Here is a 15816-nt window from a genome sequence, read left to right as displayed (position 1 = left end):
TTTACTCAGTGTCTCCTCTGACATGACCTGGAGAGGATAGAGTATCAATTAGTGGGATTAATTTTTAGAATTTAGCATTCACATTGAAATTTAGCAACTATATCTGCAGTTAAAAAGATATATATGGTATTATCTGTAAAAGAGAATCTAAATGATGTCTGAGAATGGGTTTTCAAGAAGCCTAGTCTGAGATGGGATTTTTATCCAGCGCCTGGTTGAAAGAGTCAAAAACAATAGGACAGTGAGTGTAAAGTCTAGGAAAAGAGTTGTTATGCCCCCTGGACACTAGCTTATTCTGTCCACTGTGCTACTTAAAAGAACCTGGAAAGGGCAGCCACCACCATACTAAACAACAAAAGAAGGTCACATATTTACGAAGAAGATGGTTAAATGATATTGATATCTAGAGCAAATGACATGACATGACATGACAGTTTCTCAGTATCATGTATAATGATTGCTTTAATCTTCAGTAAAACGTTTTTCAATTAGACTCATAAGCTAAACTTTTAAGTCTTCAATCCAAAATATATGTTGGCTTGAAACAGAAAAAAATAAAAAGAAAACAAATATGTGTTGGGACAAGCTTTATAAGAGAAGCTATACAGAAGGGTATATAATAAATGCCTTTACATGATTAATTGCATGTAGGACTAGGCCCATATTCTATTATTAACTAAAATCCAAAATGTAGTGGAATTTATTTAACACAATAAATGAACTGAAAGAAAATAATGTAGAGTTCTTAGAAAGTTGAAAGAAACTGTGACTCAGATTCTGATTTCATTAACTCTGAATCAAAGTTTCTTATGATTCAGGTTTATCATTAGAAAATATTTGCCTTGAATTCACAACTGAATTTTAGGAATTGCTAAGATTTTGAAATGTTGCAGTCTCTGACCATCAGAAATACGAATGTGTTCCATGTTTTCTAAGACAATAAATTACATACATGTGTAAGCAAGGCCCATCTTTCCCTATTAGTGAAAACTGAACAGGTAGTTAAGCCTTCAGTGATCAATAGTTCATTTCTAAATAAAATAATGACATTGCTTAAAATTATCCATAAGTAAACTGACAACACTTCCAACTCTTCCTAGTGGAAAGATAATTATCCATTTCCTCCGTCCATTTATTCTCTCTCCACATTGTTTCAGTTTTGTGTATTTCATCTTCTATTCCTTGAAATAGGAACATAGGTGAAAAATGAGAATCCCCGCTTCACCATGAGCGCTAGTGTTCCTTTCCCTTTTACTGGGAATTCAGTGGCCTAGAATAAAGATTAATGATGGAAAGAGAAGATTTTCCTAAATACATACTGTAAGTAGTAACACCTACAGTTACCGTGAGAAAGGAGACATATGACCATAGTTTCACAACTTACAAATGAACATATTTTCAAAAATAGAAAAGGTTTAACGAATTTCTGAAAAAAAATCCTGATTTATGAGCACTAAAAAACTTGAAGGTTCTGACCTATATTTTGAATCTTAATTTCTTATCAATACAAACTTCTTCTAGATTAATGTTTGAAGCACTAGTTCTGTACTATTGGTAGGGAAAGGAGTATTTTGACTCTGCTTGAGAAAGGATATTGCTTAATGATTTTTGTACATTCCTAGAAACAATTTACCAATAAAAAAATCACACTTTTTTTCATCAGCTTTTAAATTTTTTTATATTTTCATAACGTTAGTAGGCTAATTATATAACTCTATTATTGTCAACTAATATTTAAGAGATTTTGTAGAAGGGAATAATCAAACTTTTGATTTAGTCATACCTGGGCTGAAATCCAACTTTATCACTTGTTGACCTATTCCATTAAGCCAAACTAGTTCTGTTTTTACTTCCTTTTTTGTGAAAAGAGGACACTCAATCTGATAGATGTGTCCAAAATATGAACCAGAAAATATACAGAAATCTCTTTGATTTGTTCAGTACTCAGTGAATGTTAATAAACATTAGTTCTTTGTTCTAGTTTATATGGTGATACTTAAAGCGGTATAGTTTCCAAAACTTATTAGTAGTACTTTTTTTGTATAGTTGTAAATTTCTTTTTTAATTTATAAATTATTATTTTATTAGTTGTACATATTAAAATTATTATTTGTAAGCAAAATGTATGCAATAATTTATCTCTGAAATATCCACTCATTTTTTTCTCTTAATTAACATACACATACTGAATAATCTTAATGAGATGTAGATTGAAGAAACATATCAGACATGTTTCTTTCTTTTCAGGAATTTAATGTTTTCATCCTTACCTCTGCCCTTGCTTAGAGGGGTTAATAATATTATAATAGGACCTATAAGTGTCAAAAGGGCATTCTATTACAGCACTTTTGAATTCTTACTTGTAACAATGGGAATATTCTTCTAGAATGTATAATGCCAATTATTGGATTAGTAAAATTGAAAAATTAAGAAAAGGAGACAAATATTTTTTCTCTTTCAGGAGAATCAAAATAAGCAAAATATTTTCAACCTCTTTCATGTGCAATATTCTTCAATAAAGATTTTTTTCTAAGTAAAGCAGTGTTGCATGCCTGTAATCCTAATGACTCAGAAAGTTCCAGGCAGGAGGATCACATGTTTGAGGCCAGCCTCAATAACTTGTTGAGACCTATATCAAAATAAAAAAAAGGGACTGAAAGTGTAGTTATATGACTCTGGTCTCAATCCTTATTACAACAACAAAAAAAGACTTTCTTCCTATAATAATCATAAAATAGTGAAAGTTTCAGTATTTGTATTTTTACAAAGAGAAATATGAATTTGGACAATTTAATAGATTACCTAATATACTCTGTGTGAGTACACAGGGAGAAAGACCAAGTGACTTCCACAGGCTCATGCTAACTTCTTGTTTTGAGGGGTTATGAGTTTTGATTCTATTTCTGTGGTAATGTCATTTCTCACTCAATATATAAACTTTAAACTCCAATCTCTATGATAAAATATCTTACATATAATACCATCTCTCTAATATGAAAACAATATTGTTTCAAGTGGAAAGATTACGTGAACAAGAATAGCTGGAGATGGTCGTATTGAGTAGCTGTCAAAAAGCTATGCAGACGTGACAACTTCTCTGAGGCAGAGCAACATGATGTTGGGTGCACTGTTGTTAAAAAGACCACAGAAATTCCAATAGTAAGAGGGCAAGAGAATAAACCATGAATTGTCATCTAGAAATGTCAGAAGCCAAAAAAGCTTGTCTCAATTCAAGCATAGAGGACATTTTTAAAACAGATACAAAAAAGTATTTTGAGAATTACCTTTAAAAAGAACATCAGAGAGATATGACTTACAGAACACAATATTTTATCTTAGATCACCTTCTCTTTTAGTGTCCTCTTCTGCCCGTCCCTGAGATGACTATCCAAGATGGGTAGAGACAGTATCTGTGGATGTGCTTTTCCTCAGCCTGACATATATTCACCACTGGAAGTAGTCCCTTGGTGAAATGACCTATTATATGCTCATAATAGAAGAAACATGGAAATAATTTTCTTCAGATATCCATAGAGAATTCTTTCTTAAGAGTGATGTCAACTATTGGCTACCAAGGAAATTAGAGCAAGAAGACAAATAATCTCACTTAAATCAATGCTATGTTAAAAATTAGTGTTGTTTCTTAAGTTAAATTAAATTAATTTTGTCAGACAGATATACAAATATTTCACATTCTGTTTCATATTTTGAAACCAAGACAAATTGCCCTGAATATAGAATAGTCATTAATAGAGGTATAAAAAAACCACTTTTTTCTACATTTTAAAAATATATAGTAGGGCTGGGATATGACTCAATGGTAAAAAGGTTTAGAATGGTGTGGGGGGGGGAGGGATCAAAGGAGGCTGGTTTGATCAGACCAAGCTTATGCATATATAAAAAATATAAAACTGAACCTCATTAATACATAACTAATATATATTAAAATTAAAACATTAAAGAAAAAATAACAATATTGTCCATACTAAATGAGGTAATATGATTTGGGGATATATACATACATATATGGATATATATGGATATATCCGATATCCAAGCTCCAAGCTCCCTGCCTGGAAAAATTCTAATTTTTATTTTATTACTACTTATTCATTTTCATATTCTGGAATTCTATACAAATAAAATCAAGTAGGATGGACTCTGTTTTTTTTTTAAATCAGGCTTTTTTCCCACTCAGATATTTTGCTATTTGGAGATATAGATAGATAGATATAAATATAGATATATATAAATATAGATATCCAAATTATATATGTGTGTGTATATATATATATATATATATATATATATATATATATATATAATTTAATGTTTAAATTAACCTAAACAGGGGCTGGGGTTATGACTCAGTGGTAGAGTGTTCGCCTTGCACATGCAAGGCCCTGGATTCAATCCTCAGCACCACATATAACTATATAAATAAAGTTATAAAAAAATTAACCTAAACATATCTATCTCCTCAAATATATATAATTTTTTATGATAAAAATTTTCAAAATACTTTTTTCTACATTTTAATAATATATAGTAGGGCTGGGATATGACTCAATGGTAAAGCACTTGCCTAGCCTGTGTGAAGCTCTGGGTTCAATCACCAGTACTAGGAAAAAAAGTAAAATATATAGTACATAGTTGCTATCTATGGTCATTGTATTGTGTGAAAGTGCACAGAAAATTCTTACTCCTCGTGTACCATCAGTTTCATTGTTGAGATCTACCAAACATTTAAAGAAGAAATAACAATAATTCTTCTGAAATAACCTGAAGATTTGAATAGGAGAATTTTTTTCCAAATACATTCTGTACATTTTTTTACTTATAGAAGATACAAGAGACTTCCCCAGAAGAATTCTAGAGTTGATAAATTAATTCAGAAAAGTAGCAGGACACAAGATCAGCATTAAGAAAAAAATCAGTGATATTCCTATACTCTCATACTGAGAAAGATATCAAAATAAACCCATTTACAAGAACTTCAAAAACTTGGGAAAATTCATGTATTTGAGTAAAAATTTAATAAATATTGGCATTTGTACACAAACATGAAAAGATCAAAACAATCAACATAATGAATTCGTGTCACATTCTGCAAAATTTCATTCCCCCTGATAACTCTTCTGTCTAGTCCCTCTTTCCAAGCTCCCTCCCTGGAAAACTACTAATTTTTATTTTATTACTATTTATTTATTTTTATATTGTGAAATTCTATACAAACTCAATCAAGTAGAATGGACTCTTTTTTTTTTAATCAGGCTTTTTATCCCTATTGAGATATTTATTTTGATATTTATTATAATATGTGCATTCCTTTTTGTTAGTAAGTAGCATTCCATTGTATGTATATAACCATAATTTGATTATTGATTCATCTGTGGGGAACATATTAATCTATTACAAAGAATGTTTTAGGCTATTACAAATAGATCTGCTATGCACATTCATGATCAAATCTCTGTATGATGGGAAAACTTTTAAATTATTGAGAATTGTTTTATGGTCTAGAATACATTCAAATTTGATTAATGTCCTGTGTACAATTAAAAGGAAAGATTAGACTGATATTTCAGGTCAATGTGTTTCACAAATGTCAATTATATCAAATTGTTTCAGAGTTCTTGTCTAGTGTATCTCTCTTTGATTCGCGACCCCCCCCCCCTTTTGGGGGGTCTGTTTCTTCTGTCAAATATTGAAAGGGGTGATATATTAAAATCTTTGATTAAAACTTTTTATTGAAATATAAAACGTGCTTCGTATTTATTGAGTAACATCATTTTTATTTTGGCACTGGGATGCTCTACAATTAAAATGCATCCCCAGCCTTTTTTTTTATTTTTTAGACAGGGTTTCACCAAGCTATTCAGACCAGGTTTGAACTAGCAATCCTCTTGTCTCACCATCCTGCTTAGGGAATACAGACATGTATCACCACACCAGTTCCATATGATATTTTGATGCATGCATACATTCTAATATTAAAATCAGTGTAAACATGACCATTTCTTTATGGTAAAAACATTCAAAATCCCTTATTCCAGCTTTTTATTTGAAATATGCAATATATTTTCACTATATTCAGTCACCCTAATATAAAATAGAACATCATAATTTATTTTTTTATATTTAATCGTAGCTATGTACTCATTGACCAACGTTTACCCATCCCTCTCTACCTCCTAATCCTCCAGGCTGTCATACCCATTGCTCTATCTCAACTTCTATGGGATCAGGTTCTTAGGTTCCACAGAATGAGATCATATGGTATTGGTTATTTTGTGGTTGCATAATTTAGTTTACTTAATGACCTCTTCTTAAATTCCTCTTGTTGCAGATGATAGGATTCTATCTGTTGTTATGGTTGAGAAGTCTTGCATTGTGATTGTGTGCCTTATTTTCTTTATTTGTTCATCAGCTTAATTATACATAGATTGTTTCCATTTCTTGGCTATTTTTGATAGTACTGCAATGAACATAGGCGTACAGATATCTTCAACCTACTCCATTATTTTATTGGGATATATACTCATTAGTGCAATAATTGGATTATTAAGGGGTTCTCTTTGTTTTTATGGAGGAAATACATTACTATTTTCCATGATAGCTGTAATAATTTATATTCTGACTAGTAGTGTACATAGAATCATTTTTATCCAAATCCTTGCCAGAATTTATTATATTTGGTCTTTTTTAATATCCATGTTTCATTGTGGGTTTTATTTATATTTCCCTAATTACTAGTGAAGTTGAATTTTTTTTATAATCCTGTTGACCGTCTCTATGTCTTCTTTGAGACATGTCCATTTAGTTTTATTATTTTTAAATAAAATGATGTTGATAATTACCATTATCATTATTGTTATTTACTATTGAGGGGTTTTTTTGTCCTTATATATTCTGGATATTAACCTCTGTCATATGTATGACATATAAAGTTCCAACTATAAAAAAAATAAGACTTCTACTATGTATTTCATTGCAAGGTAACCATAGTTAATAATGTGTTACATATATCAAAATTGCATGAAGAATAGATTTTAAATTTTCTCACTTTAAATAAAGGATAAATATGTAAGGTTACAGTACTTTGACTATGTCATCATTTGAAAATGTGTATCTATATAAAAACAACATATTATATCCCATAAGTATGACTATTATTTTTCAACTGAAATTTATAAATTAAAAACAAGAAAAGTGTCTACTGAATCTCAGCAAGAACTATAAGAGTCTTTAAACCAGAACCTGTTCCTATTTCTCCACTTGTCTATTTTTAAAATTTCTTTATGGAATTGGCAGACTATCCCATAAGGTTAGGCATCTTTAATAGTCAATTCTAGTCGTGTATTAATAAATGTTCCTTGCTAAGTTGGGACAAGACAGTGTATGAAAATTGGTGTATTCCATCTCTCTTTTTGCTTCAAAGCCATTGGTTAAAATTTTCCCAGACAAGCATGACAGATAGGTAGGCCTGACCACTCAGTGGCTCTCCCCGATGGAGATAGCTTTACATGGAGAAAAACATGGAAAACCCAGAAAAAGGCTCTAATGTTTAAAATAACTGAGATCAAACTAGGATCATCACTAATAACTTTACAAAAATAAAAAGCATTATAAGTGAATATTTTGAACCATTCTAAGAATATATAAAATGTACATGGAATAGAAAATGCACAGAAAGACAAAAAATATAAAATAATAAAAGACATATAAGAACAAAAGGTATTGAATTGCTAGTTTTAAACTTCATGTAATGAAAAGTCCAGGCCTTTATAGCCTCACTAGAGAGTGCTACCAACTATTTAAAGAAGAAATAATAATGAATCTTCCCAAACTCTTCTAGAAAATAATGGACTATGGAATACTTACCAACTCATTCCATAAGAGATATTTTACCTTGATATGAAAGTCTGTCCAATGCATCACTAAACAGGAAAAGTATAAACTGATATCCTTCATGGATATAGAAAAAGCATAAACTACCAATCAAAAAATCATTTTAAGTATAAAGGTGCATATATATTAATAATAAAAAGATAGAAAATAACAAAAAACTCATACTACCTGATTTTGTGACTTATTATAATGTGACAGTAATTAAGAGCATGTGTTATTGGTAAGAGAATAGATAAACAGATCAATGGAATAGAACAGATCCCACAAACAGGCATACAAATGTAGACATCTCATCCTTCACAAAGGGGAAAAGAAGGAATGAAGGAAAAAAGCTGGTCTTTCCAACGAATTATGTTGGAACAACTGGATGTCCATGTACAAAAAGAAAAGAAAAGGAGAATCCAACATAGATTACACATAGATTATACTACTTAACTCAAATGGATAATAGGACTAAATATAAAATAAAGAACTATGAAACTATAGAAATAGAAGGAATAAATTGAATTGACTTCATATAGGGCCAGAAGCAGGCCACAGAAGCAGGTAGATCATAGTAACATGGACCTTGGTTTGCTATTGCATTGTGGTAGTCTCTATGAAATGCGGGCTCTGGATGTGAATGAGCTTTGCAATATTGGTGAACACAAGACTGCCTACCCCGTGCTTGTACAAACCAGGCACTACTACCTGGAAAGAGTAATTGTCCTTTGGAGAGGAAAAAAAAGGGGGGGTGTGATACGTACCAGAACGTAAGGAACCTGGTGACACAGCTTCCCAGCTGTAAAATCATGCAGCTGGCCTATTGATCCCTCCAGAGGACGGCAGTGGAGTGGAGGAATGGCAGAACATCTTAGTGGTTACCCCCAAGTAGTTTGGACGCCAGGAGGCAAACACAGCCATGGCGCCATGGAGCTAGCCATGCAGGCATAGTGGGCCGGAGGCACTGTGAGTAAGGGTGTGTCAACCAAGGATGTGTCACCCTTCCCTGGACAGGCCTAGGCATGATACCAATGCCTGCTGCAGAAGCTGGTTCCATGTAGTGCTATAGTCCTGAACCTGAAAGCATAGACCATCCATCCAATGACCTTAACCTCCCACTTCCTGACTTCCCCAGTGCCAGAAAATGAATGCAGGGCAGACCTGAATGGAAGCTGGGACTCAAGAGTTGACCAATAGCAATGAGTATTTACAAACCCTAATTAGCATAAGTTTAGACCAATAGCATTGACCCGGTGCTATATAAACCCCTAGAACAGCACACTTGGAAGGAGAAAACCTTCTATCAGCCTCCCTCTTGCACTACAAGAGGGAGGCTGTTCCTGTTCTTCAATAAGTCTTACTTTTACACTCATTCATCCTGAGTGTGGATTTCATTCTTTGAATTCAAAAGACTAGACCACAGAAAGAAGAAATCCATGGTAAATTGCTAGGGTCTGTGAACCACTGCAGGGCATGGCCTACCATTAAAAGCTGCAACACTTCTCAGCTGGAGCGGTCTGAAACCTTAGGCGGACCCCACCCAGCAGAAGAAGTGGAAAACAAGTTTCATCTCAAAACTTTGGTTTCATCTTTTAGCCAGCATGAAGGAACACTTTGGAAGGGGACTGAAACAGACCAACAAAATTATTGCTTTTTTTCCTAGAGTTCTATACTCCTTTTAGAAATCTCTCTCTCTCTCTCTCTCTCTCTCTCTCTCTCTCTCTCTCTCTTTCTCTCTCTCTCTCTCTCTCTCTCTCTCTCTCTCTCTCTCTCTCTATATATATATATATATATATATATATATATATATATATATTAAAAGTGGATAGTTCAGCCACTGGCCTAAAAACAGAGGTGAAAAGCTTACTGGAGGAGGCTTCCTCCATCCCTTTTGTCTCTGATGGAGAAATGTTGGTCAAGCTCTGCTTCTACTTCTCTCCATGAAACACAAACCAGGTAGATAGATCAGTTCAAGCATCTTCTTTCTTTCTCTTTCAGACTGACTTGGCCTGATGGCAGAGGGTGCTCACACTGGATGTATCTTGAATACTGAGACAAAGTCTTAGTCTGACCTGAGGTCTTGGGAAAAGAGGCAAGCACTAATCCCTAGAGCATGAGCCAAGCATTCTCTAGTTCTGTGTACTCTCTTCTCAGGTGCACCACAAAACACATGTAGATCCAGGTTTTGTATACCCATCTGAACCTCCATTTTTTCATTAGGTTACTGGGAATTCTTGAGACATTGAGTGCCTTTTGGGCCCAAACCTCATACTCTCTCTGTTGAGCTCCCATCCACAAGAAAGTTTTCCAAACCCTGTCAGTTTTCCTTTGGATGATTTTAAACCCATCAAAGAAAAAAAAACAAATACAATCCAAACAAAGATTCTCAGGCAATTTAGATCAAATATTTACAGCAAATAAAATAGGACTTAGTAGCCCTTAGTAAGAGTATTATGACAAGGGGTTGAGGGTATAGTTCAGTGGTACAGCACTTGCCGTGCAGGTATGAGGCCTTGGGTTTGAACCTCAGCACCACATAAAAACAAATAAATAGGATTCCAACATGGCGGCGGGCGCGGAGAGATCAAGTCTCTGAACTCTTCGGCTGTGCAGGCATAGGGAGTTGTAAACAGCCTAAATCTGTTTGCTCAGGATCACTAGGCAATGCTGAGCTGACGTGGATCTGGGGCGATCAGTCTGGACCTCTCAGAACACACACCGAGCCTGGAGCAGCTGAATTCAAGCTCCCGTTCGCCTGCTTCCCGCAGACAAACAGCTGTGACTCAGCACTAATCCATCTGGCTGAAACAACTGGTCAGCCCTTCTGATCCTACGGAGGTAAATGCCAACCGAGCCTTCATAGGTAGTGGCCACAGGTTTGAAATGGGGCTTGGGAGAGACAGTAAGGACCCACCCGTTGCATTGGTCACCCGGCAAAGGGAAACGAACTGTCGCCATTTGCAAGAGATACCACCATGGCAGAGAACTGACGTCACCAGACTGCGGCAGAGGAGATAACTTCATTGAAACCTGCGGCTACAGGTGTGTAATCCCCTAGCCTTCCCTCTCCACACATCGGGGAAACCTTAAGGGCGCCTCCCAGCTCTCCCGTAAGGGCCCCTCCCAGCTCTCCCGTGAGCGCAGTAGCCAGACCCAGGGAATTAGAGGTGGCGCAGGACCCGTGGCGCGGGACCCGCGGCGCGGGACCCGCGGCGCGGAACTACCGCTCCCACCAGTGCTGACAGCTGAGGTCTCTTGCACCAGCTACCGGGGGCGTGGCTACTGGAGGGGCAGTAAAATTCGCTGAGGATTCTCAGCCCCAAGCTCTACAAACTTAGGGTCTGAGGGAATGGCAAACAGGGAGAGTGTGCCCAGTCATTCATGACAACAGGGCTCCTTGGAGCAGCAGACCTGGCGAGTAGCCAGTATTGTGGTGAGCGGCACCCGTGAGAGGGGCCTGGCTAGAGGAAAAGTGGGGAAGTGACTAGACACAAGAGGAGGCCCTAGGCACTCAGGATTGGAGACTCGCCCAGTCTGGGAGGAGGAGCTGCTGCACAGTGATTGGTTCCCGCGTATTGACAGGAGAAACGTGGACTGGTGGGCACAGCGCCACCTACTGGAAGAGAAGTTAATCAAACTCTAAGACTGCATTTATTAGTTTTTTTTTTCTTTTTTCTTTTCTCTTGTTTTTTCTTTTTTTTATTTTGATTTGGGTTTTTCTTTCATTTTCATTTTTCTTTCTTGTTTCTTAAATTTTTTTTATAATTTTTTTTAATTTTTTTCTTCCAATTTTAATTTTAATTTTTTTTATTATTTTTTTAAATTTTTTTTTTCTTTTTTTATTTCCTATTTTTTTCTTCTTTTGTCTTTTCATTTCTTTTCAATTATCTTGTCCCCCCTTCCTTGAATTCTACCTGCTTACTCTCATTCTCTTTAGTGACTTCTTCCTTTCCCTTCTAATACCTTTCCTCCCAAGCATCAAATAAATTTATAGGAGTAAACAGTAACTCAGCAGTCAAACAGAACAAGAAGTAACATGAGCAGCTTCAAAAAGCAAGGAAGAAATGGAGTACAAACAATGCAGGACAGCCTAAATATTCAGGAGGACCTAGAGTCATCAGAGAAATGGTCATATAAAGAACTCATGGAACACCTTAGACAGATGGAATGGAACCTTAAAGAGGATACGAGACAGCAAATTCAAGCAGCGAAAGAACACATTGAGAATGAATTACATAAACAGATAAAAGAAGAAGTTAAGCATCTAATAAAATAGAAGATAGTGAAGACATCCATAAATTCCTTAAGTCATATGATTTGCCCAGACTGAGTCAGGAGGATACCCACAACTTAAACAGACCAATATCAATAGACGAAATAGAAGAATCAAAAGACTTCCAACCAAGAAAAGCCCAGGACCGGATAGGTATATAGCGGAGTTTTACAAAACCTTTAAAGAAGAATTAATACCAATACTTTTCAATTTATTTCAGGAAATAGAAAAAGAGGGAGCTCTGCCAAATTCATTCTATGAGGCCAACATCACATTGATTCCGAAACCAGACAAAGACACCTCAAAGAAAGAAAACTACAGACCAATATCTCTGATGAACCTGAATGCAAAAATCCTCAATAAAATTCTGGCGAATCGAACACAAAAACACATCAAAAAAATTGTGCACCATGATCAAGTAGGATTCATCCCTGGGATGCAAGGCTGGTTCAATATACGGAAATCAATAAATGTTATTCACCACATCAATAGACTTAAAGATAAGAACCATATGATCATCTCGATAGACGCAGAGAAAGCATTCGACAAAGTACAGCATCCTTTTATGTTCAAAACATTAGAAAAACTAGGGATAACAGGAACTTATCTTGACATTGTAAAAGCAATCTATGCTAAGCCTCAGGCTAGCATCATTCTGAATGGACAAAAGTTAAAGGCATTCCCTCTAAAATCTGGAACAAGACAGGGATGCCCTCTATCACCACTTCTATTCAATATAGTTCTCGGAACACTGGCCAGAGCAATTAGACAGACAAAAGAAATTAAAGGCATAAAAATAGGAAAAGAAGAACTTAAATTATCACTATTTGCAGATGACATGATTCTATACCTAGAAGACCCAAAAGGGTCTACAAAGAAACTACTAGAACTAATAAATGAATTCAGCAAACAGGCAGGATATAAAATCAACTCGCATAAATCAAAGGCATTTCTGTATATCAGCGACAAAACTTCTGAAACGGAAATAAGGAAAAACACTCCATTCACAATATCCTCAAAAAAAATAAAATACTTGGGAATCAACCTAACAAAAGAGGTGAAAGATTTATACAATGAAAACTACAGAACCCTAAAGAGAGAAGTAGAAGAAGATCTTAGAAGATGGAAAAATATACCCTGTTCATGGATAGGCAGAACTAACCTTATCAAAATGGCGATATTACCAAAAGTTCTCTATAGGTTTAATGCAATGCCAATCAAAATCCCAATGGCATTTCTTGTAGAAATAGATAAAGCAATCATGAAATTCATATGGAAAAATAAAAGACCCAGAATAGCAAAAGCAATTCTAAGCAGGAAGTGTGAATCAGGCGGTATAGTGATACCAGATTTCAAACTATATTACAGAGCAATAGTGACAAAAACAGCATGGTACTGGTACCAAAACAGGCGGGTGGACCAATGGTATAGAATAGAGGACACAGAGACTAATCCACAAAGTTAAAACTATCTTATATTTGATAAAGGGGCTAAAAGCATGCAATGGAGGAAGGATAGCATCTTCAACAAATGGTGCTGGGAAAACTGGAAATCCATATGCAACAAAATAAAACTGAATCCCTTTCTCTCACCATGCACAAAAGTTAACTCAAAATGGATCAAGGAGCTTGATATCAAATCAGAGACTTTGTGTCTGATAGAAGAAAAAGTTGGCTCCGATCTCCATATTGTGGGGTCGGGCTCCAAATTCCTTAATAGGACACCCATAGCACAAGAATTAACAACAAGAATCAACAAATGGGACTTACTTAAACTAAAAAGTTTTTTCTCAGCAAGAGAAACAATAAGAGAGGTAAATAGGGAGCCTACATCCTGGGAACAAATTTTTACTCCTCACACTTCAGATAGAGCCCTAATATCCAGAGTATACAAAGAACTCAAAAAATTAGACAATAAGATAACAAATAATCCAATCAACAAATGGGCCAAGGACCTGAACAGACACTTCTCAGAGGAGGATATACAATCAATCAACAAGTACATGAAAAAATGCTCACCATCTCTAGCAGTCAGAGAAATGCAAATCAAAACCACCCTAAGATACCATCTCACTCCAGTAAGATTGGCAGCCACTATGAAGACAATCAACAACAAGTGCTGGCGAGGATGTGGAGAAAAGGGTACTCTTATACATTGCTGGTGGGACTGTAAATTGGTGCGACCAATTTGGAAAGCAGTATGGAGATTCCTGGGAAAGCTGGGAATGGAACCACCATTTGACCCTGCTATTGCCCTTCTCGGACTATTCCCTGAAGACCTTAAAAGAGCATGCTACAGGGATGCTGCCACATCGATGTTCATAGCAGCACAATTCACAGTAGCTAGACTGTGGAACCAACCCAGATGCCCTTCAATAGATGAATGGATAAAAAAATGTGGCATCTATACACAATGGAGTACTATGCAGCAATAAAAAATGACAAAATCATAGAATTTGCAGGGAAATGGATGGCACTAGAGCAGATTATGCTTAGTGAAGCTAGTCAATCCCTAAAAAACAAATACCAAATGTCGTCTTTGATATAATGAGAGCAACTATGAACAGAGCAGGGAGGAAGAGCAGGAAGAAAAGATTAACATTAATCAGAGACATGAGATGGGAGGGAAAGGGAGAGAAAAGGGAAATTGCATGGAAATGAAGGAAGACCCTCATTGCTATACAAAATTACATATAAGAGGTTGTGAGGGGAATGGGAAAATAAACAAGGAGAGAAATGAATTACAGTAGATGGGGTAGAGAGAGAAGATGGGAGGGGAGGAGAGGGGGGATAGTAGGGGATAGGAAAGGTAGCAGAATATAACAATTACTAATTGGGCATTATGTAAAATTGTGGATGTGTAACCAACGTGATTCTGCAATCTGCATTTGGGGTAAAATTGGGAGTTCATAACCCACTTCAATCTAATGTATGAAATATGATATGTAAAGAGCTTTGTAATGTTGTGAACAACCAATAAAAATAAATAAATAAATAAATAAATAAAACTGTGTCCATCTACAACTAAAAAAAATTTTTTTAAAAAAAGAATATGATGACAAAACATCAGGAAAGACAAAGAATTTGTCTGGGGCATGTGACCTTAGGAAGAGGTCTCTCTGTTAGTTCAATAATTGAGTTCCTCCAGAACATATAATCCTGACCATAGTGCCTCCATAATTAAGGGTAAGTACAGTACATAAAATTCAGAGTTTTTCCTTTTAAGAGGGAAATGACACAAAGAAAGGAGATTTGGGGTCATGCCTTGGTCAGAGAATATGATCCAATCAGCATAAATCCTGGTTAAGCTTCAATATGTGGTCATTTGTGTTTTGAGGATTTAAGAGAGATAACGGAAACTTTGAGCACTTTGCCTTAGTAAGAGCAACTAATGCAACCAGCAGGCCTCAAGGGGTGACTGCCAATGGCTTTGAGGTCAACAGGGGATGAAGGATGGAGGAATGCCTTCTTTCCCTTGTCCTCTAGATTGGTAATACACCATCTGGCACAAGCACTCATACACTGGATTCCTTTGACCTTCAAACCTTGGACTGAGGGGAATGCCTGATATTTTCTGTACTCAAATTGGCCCAAATATCAGCTGGAGGACAGGGACACATGACATAAACTGTAATACTAGGCTTGCATGAG

The sequence above is a fragment of the Urocitellus parryii genome, chromosome 6, assembly GCF_045843805.1.
Source record: "Urocitellus parryii isolate mUroPar1 chromosome 6, mUroPar1.hap1, whole genome shotgun sequence".
NCBI classification, from domain to species: domain Eukaryota; kingdom Metazoa; phylum Chordata; class Mammalia; order Rodentia; family Sciuridae; genus Urocitellus; species Urocitellus parryii.
The sequence above is the reverse complement of the archived record's forward strand: the minus strand, read 5'-3'. Positions refer to the sequence as shown.